Here is a 7,295-nt window from a genome sequence, read left to right on the forward strand (position 1 = left end):
GGGCTTATCTTAAGTTTATGTTTTCTAGTCTATAATTGATTGATATTATATTGAATGAAATATTAACATTATAAGTTCTTTTTTTCTATTTAGCTAGTATACACTTCACCACAATTTATATACATTCAAACTGAAGTATCTACGTAATTATTAAACCCATTTCTCTTACTCTACCAACCAACTTGCACATGTCTATCATTGAAACGGTTATGACGAACGAGGCTTAGTATACAAACATCGTGATTGGAATGAAACTACTTATAATTTGTTTTTGAAACCACGGTACCCAAATAAATAAACGGAAACACATATAATCGTGTCAATTATTTTCATAAGTCATATCAACTATTTCGTGTTCATAACTTCAAAATTTTCAAGTGGTTCAAACAGAACTAAGTTTCAGTAGATTATCAAAATGGGTTGCTGTCCACCTTGTCCACCTTCTCCTTGCTGCTATCCGTGTTTTTATCCCTGTTGTTACCCTTGCTGCTACACGTGCTGTTTTCCATGCTGCACTCCTTGCTGTTCCCCTTGCGGACCATGCTAGAGAAACCAAAAGATTCAATTATGTAAACACCGAAGCGAAATGAAGTATGAATTAAGGTGAGGTGCATTCAAATTTTGAATTCCACAATATAGTACTAAAAAGAGTATTATAGAACGTGAAAAACGTTTCATAAAGTTTTAATCAGGCTAATATCAAGAAAAATGAGTATATCTTATATAATCTAATAAATATGTTTTGGTTTCAGGTGATGCTGATACTTACGAAACCGCCAAATAAACCCGTCTACGATATATTCATTTTCGATATCCTCTTAACAGAAACATGGAAAGTGTGGTAGTATTCAAAATGATAATTCTGGAACTATTTATAACAAAATAGCCTACATAAATAAAAATATTTATCTATCCTCAATATAAAGATAAAAATTGTATTTACATGAAATTTGCTTAGAATTATTTTTTTATAAATACGTTAATACATATTCTAAGTTCAAAAATGATCAATTTGCGGTATAATTCCATGTAAATTTCTTTTTTTATTGCATTTTGTATGAAGGAAACTTTCTAAGATATGATGCTCTGCTAAACTAGAATGACATGTAATTCTATAAAAAAATAAAACTTACACACTAAAAATTTTTTTATTCGAGACATCTACTTATTATATTTGAGGCTTTGAAGTATAAAAATTTCCACTTCAGAATATATTTCCTCAGATTCAAAGTGCTTCCACTATTTTTTTCTTATATTTCACTTAAATAAATCTAATAGTGGTCTGATCCAGTACAGTATCTTCCCTCAGAATTCTGCTCAGGGTCATGAAATATAAGATTTTTTTGCTCCTCAGCTTTTTATTTTTGTTCACATGTTTTCTTAAATTTCTGTTCTGTCTTTTCTCTGTTCTTCTCGACTTTTTTCCGTTGGGAGTCAAAACTTGCTGAAGTATTTCGATTATCAATTATATATGTATCTCAATAGTTTGAGTCCGTGATTGCCAAAGTGGTCCAGGTGAACAACCACAAGGGGTCCACGGGAAACTTGGTGGGGTCTACGTTGGGCATGATAAAAAATAGAGGTGCATAATGCGGGGGCCTAAGAAAATTTATTTGGTTTCGATAGTGAATAACTAAAATGTTGGCTTGACTTCGGTTCGCTCTGTTGTTGAAATTTTCTTGTATGATTATCAGCAAACAACTAAAGATGAATCAATATTTAATGTGAAACCTAAAAAATTAACAAAAAAGGGCGAACTGAACTAAATACATGAGAACGCAAAATGCTCAGTAAGACTTGGAGGAATTAAAGAAGATATCGCCATATAATCAAAGCTCAGAGACCAAGATAGCTAGGACATGTAAGTAGAGTGACAGGAGACAAATGAGTGAAAAAAGTACTGGAGGAGAAGAAAATAGAAAGACCAAGGAAGAAATGTTTGGAGAAAGCTAGAATACATTTGAGAAAAGTGAGATTAAGGATTGGAATAATGAAGCACACAACAGAAAAAAAGAAAAGGACGACTGGAAGATTTCGAAGAGCCAGATAGATCTGTAGGGCAAATATTTAAGATCTACTGGTGAAAATTTTGTGGTATACCATTTGGTTGTACTTAAATCTTAATTACTTCTATTACTAATTATAAAATTACCACTAATCCTGTAGCACGAAAGAAAACTTCGTACACAAATTTTTTAATAAACATTTACTTTTTCGCCATTGAAACTGGTCTAGTTTCGTGAGATCACAAAATATACAGAGTAACCCGTATTCTCTCAAAGAATTTGATTTTCACACGATAGTGGTCCAGTTCATCAAAGAGATGTTATCCATAAATTTTTAAATGACAGTTTTTCTGAAAAGTGTGTATGTATGCTTTTCCCATCTAGTTCTAAAGACCCATGTTTACTAAGAAACCAACCAGCAAATGAAATTAAAGATGGGATAGGAGACGTTTATATTGAAATAAACATGAGGAATGTAAAAACTTTAGAAATCAAAAGAAACTTGTATTAAATTGAAATTATTCATTGTTGTTAGGGCTTATGTTTACTACATAATAATATATGTTTTATTAATGAAATATTCTTAGAAGCTCAAGAAATCTAAACATATATCGAGAAGTGAGGTTTTAAAGTATAGAGAATGCTCTACAAAAATGAGAGGACATTCCAAATGGAATTGAAGAAAAGTATAATATGGGAACTATTTAAAAATCATAAGTAGCCTAAAAACTCGTCGATGGTTTTTGTTGCATGTTGCATACATGAAAACTTTCTTCGATATGTAGTCCGAATTAGTAAGAGTACTAGTTAGATAGTTGTCTCCACTCACTCACTTGCTATACAAGAGACTAAAGTTGCCTGAAAGTCAAGTACTGACGCCACTGACCTAAGTTGGACGACTTTGATCTGATCCTCCCCACTCACATGTCAATTACCTAACTACTCTACGTTCAGAACTAGTTAATGGCTCAATGTTCTACAATCCAAAAAATGCACAATCACTTACCAATTGAAATCGAATCGATATCAACTTTTCCCGCATTTTGCAATAACTTGAGGGCATATTTACGGTAAAGTACTTTCTACTCTGTAAACGACTATTCTAATAATAATATTTAATTCCGGACACGCTACATACTGGTTTAATTTTGCTATGGACTAATTATTACCTATTACTATTACCTATAATTTTGTTACTAATTTTGTTTTTTATGTATATCTCTTTATATATCACCATTTTCTTTATTGTCTTATATGGAATTTGAATTGTATAAAATACATATTCAACGATTATTGAAAGTATATATTTCGTATTCAGTCTTAAAAAAAATCTGCATACGTCATAAGATTTTCACCGCAAAAATATTCAGCCGTTTTTCCTTTATATTAGCGCATGCATATCATTCGCCTAATCAATATTCATGCATTGTTATCCTTTTAGGTTTTATCCGTTTTTTTCTTATTCGGATGAAGCGGATTTTAGGCTTAAATGGAAAACATATTCAGTGGCGTGGTGTGAAAATTTTAAATTGAGTTCGGTAACTTGTACTCGTTACAAAAATATTTTTTTGAATATTTTCCAGATTTTCTATTTAAAATGTTGCATTCCAATCACATTACGACCCATTATAAATATACGTGATGCCTATCTTTTACAAGCATATCAACACTTCAACTTTATTAAGACACTTTATCATTATTGGTTTCATTTTGCTGATAATAAAATATTGCAAAACCAACCAGAAAAAAAAAAGAATTTGGAATAAATCCAAGATTTATTTTTTAAGAAATGCTATATTTGGTATTTTTCATTTTCAACTAAATATTCCTTGCTCTTATCTGAGTACCTACTAGAAATCAAAGTTTGTTTGACGATGTTTTGTTTAATGAAACTGTTTTCTACATTCTTTTTTACATTTTGTTCAATTGCTTGTTTGTTTGTGAGTGAATCCGAAATCTTGCGACACAATTTTGATTTCAATTCTGAAGTAATTGATTACCTCAATTTCTGTGTGACCTCTTCAAGTTTTGATAACTAAATTCATCATTTTATGATTTCGCAATTTTCTAGCATTGCTAATTCAAATATTTTCGAGTTGTTATTAAATTCAAATACAGTAAACAACAATCAAAACATTTCGGAGTTTTATCCATTCATTTTTACCTGGTGTTATTTTAATCTAATATCAGTCAACTATATTTCTCCCCAATGAAAATACGGTTCAAAATCCGAACGTTAGATTTTGTCAATAAAAACTTCGGAATCTTATAATCGTTAGCACTGCACTGGTTATGCAGACAGTCTTTTTGGTAAGCAATCACTTTTATTCGTTTGATACTCCGAATATGGATCTATAGATATAACCAAACGTGCTTTCAAAAATTTGTAGTATTTATAAAAAACCTCAAATGTTGAAACTTCAAACAGAGATTATGATATGGATGTTTGATGGAAATACTTTACATTTCTTTTGAAACGGGCTTTAATTTTCTGTATGAATATTTAAAAACCAGTAACTTAACATAAGCTTATTCCACGATATAAAGGGTGTTCCGGGACTTGCTGCCAAAAATTCGATAGTGAGTAGATGAAGTGAAAATAATGCTGTGACATAAAAAAATTGAATGTTAACAACGATAGTATTTATGAATAGAGGAAGAAGAGACGTCTAAAATGATGTATTGTAAGTACATATATACATAAGTCGTTTCGATTCATTAAAGTATCTTCTATAAAATGTAATCTCATAACTTTTTTCGGCTTTTCATCAAACGCTAGAAGTGCATCACTTAATTTTCAAAGCAAACTAATGTAGTGGATTCAGAACTTATGTGAGGAACGTTTAAATAGAGAATTATCTTGTTCAACCGAAGAAAATTAAGAAGTAATGCGTTATATTTGTACATAGTAGAATCATGTGAAAACATAATAAACGGTATCTTATTTTAGTATTATCTTTAGCTTATTATTGGTATAGTGTTTCAGTACGTACTGAATTTAGGATATGTAAAAACTATAATAGTCTATCTACTTCAACATTCAGAAATTAATTTTATCATTTATTATAACCCAAGAACTTCGATAAGTGGCTTTCCAAGGGTTGCATCGAGTTATGAGTGAGAAACAAACAATAAATTATTTTCTATTGCTGGATTGACATTTGTTACGATTATATTATACACTTAATAAGTATATTACTATACTATAATGTCCAAACGTATATATGAGTTTTTAGCAAAAATCCAATCGCTTCACCTGTTTCTATACTTGGAGTTATTTCGAAGCGATTGTGATTTTAAGATTTTCTGACTTTTTATATACATAAAATAATATTACTTGAAAGTTTCCGTTTTATTAAATCCTGGCTGGAGTTTTATATAATCATCTTTTTCAAAAATATGATGATAATATCGTTTGGACCAATTTCCTTTCTTTGTAAATATGTGACAGTACTATTTTTATTTATTCTAATATATACTGCATTAAATAATGAATATCTCAAAAGGTTTGAGAGCTATCTTTACAAAACCCGCTAAAAAGGTTTGGAAAAATTCTTTCTGTCATTATACTGTCACAATTAACCATTATACTCACTTATTGTATATTATTTGCGATTTTTAATAACGTGATACGCGAAAAAAACAGTATTAGATCAATAGGAACATGAGAGAATGGAGTCGAAAATAAAGCAGAAGTTAAAGCGATGTGGGACTCAATAACATTAACCAAAAATAGAAACGTTTGGAAAGGAGAGTGGAAAAACGTTTCGTTTAGTTTCTATTCTTTGACACAATCAAACTTTTTGATTGAGTAATTTGTTTTTATAATTTCAGCCTGAATATATTCATAAATTCTTATATTTTATTTGATTCCTAATTTGATTAAATTGTTTAATGAAAAAGTAAGTTTAAGAGGAAGATATGTTTTACAGAATAAAAACACAAAGAGTAAAAGATGGCTTGGGTATTTGAAAAGAAAAGAGAAAAGACATAATAGCCCTGTTATTGCTAAAATAGAGTACAGGTAGTAAACAAAGAATCGAAAGGTCCATGTTAAAGCGGTTTGGAGAAGTGGAGTACCTGACTAGAATTACAACCGAGCCATAGAAAAAACAGTTCCACATGGAGAATGGAGAATAATTAGTAATATAGTAGGCGAAAAAGACGATAGGGATTGATCCTAATCGATAGAAGGATGTAAAAAGCATTATGTGGTCCAAGCCTACGAGGGGTGTACACCGCAATATAATAAGTAACATACTGTGTAGTTCCAAATGAAAGATACGTAATATACAAATGACTGCATTTGATTATTGATAGTTTTAACTATAACAGGTAAAAAATAAGCCATTGATATGGCAAAGAGAAACAGCTAAGAGAAAAATAAAGAAAGAAAGAAAACACACATAAGATACAGCAGACTGAGACCAATCTACGTGAACGCACGACCTAGTATCTAATATTCGCTAACACAAAAGAAGATCTACAAAACAGAATGCGTAAGTGGAGTAATAGAATGAACTATGACGAACTGTAGATAAACATACAAAAAACAGATAATGAAAATATCAAACAAACCAGAAGAAATAACTGTGCAAATACCTTAGCTTGAAAATAAATTAAGAAGCTGAAGACATTTATAAGACATAATGGATTAATTGACGTAGAGGTAGAGGCAGAGGTAAACGAAAATCTACGTATCGATACTACTACCAATGTTGATCTATGGTTGCGAATCCTGATAGCTAACCAACAAATTGAAACAGAACATAACAAAGTGCGAAATGAAAATACTGAGATAAATAGCAGGGGTGAAAAGACTAAATAAAATGAAATATACAATTAGACGCAAATTAAACGTAGTTAGTGCTGTGCGAAAAAACGGGCTAAACAGAAAGCAAATGATAGAACCAAATGGAAAAAAAATATTACCTCTACCCGTATGTTAGGAGGAGTTGCGAATAAGTAACAGTTAAAATATTGAAATTATGTCAAATTATTTTTAAATGCCGGTGGAAATTCAAAATATTTGATACTTTAATCTAGTTTGTCGTTGTCGCCATTTATACACACCCAAGTTTAACAATAGTCAAAGTATTCTTCTGTAAATGTCAATATTAACTGTAAGTAAAAGATTGGTCTAATATAAGACATCAACTATAATTTCATGCGGCCAATCCATCCGAATTTATACAAATCTAGAAGGCGTAAGTAATCCTTTAGTAAAGAGAACAAAAGACGGTGTCCAATCAGAAGCGAGTTGCAACAAAGTATCGTCTGGCGTCGAGC

At 30.7% G+C, this 7,295-nt stretch overlaps 1 long non-coding RNA gene across 1 annotated transcript; it reads left to right on the plus strand.

The window, feature by feature from the left end:
* Positions 1-280: 280 nt before the first annotated feature.
* Positions 281-1,143, plus strand: LOC130891275 (uncharacterized). Its single transcript, XR_009058873.1, has 2 exons — positions 281-603; positions 753-1,143. It is a non-coding gene; the product is annotated as an uncharacterized LOC130891275 (long non-coding RNA).
* Positions 1,144-7,295: the final 6,152 nt, after the last annotated feature.

The sequence above is a fragment of the Diorhabda carinulata genome, chromosome 3, assembly GCF_026250575.1.
Source record: "Diorhabda carinulata isolate Delta chromosome 3, icDioCari1.1, whole genome shotgun sequence".
NCBI lineage: Eukaryota > Metazoa > Arthropoda > Insecta > Coleoptera > Chrysomelidae > Diorhabda > Diorhabda carinulata.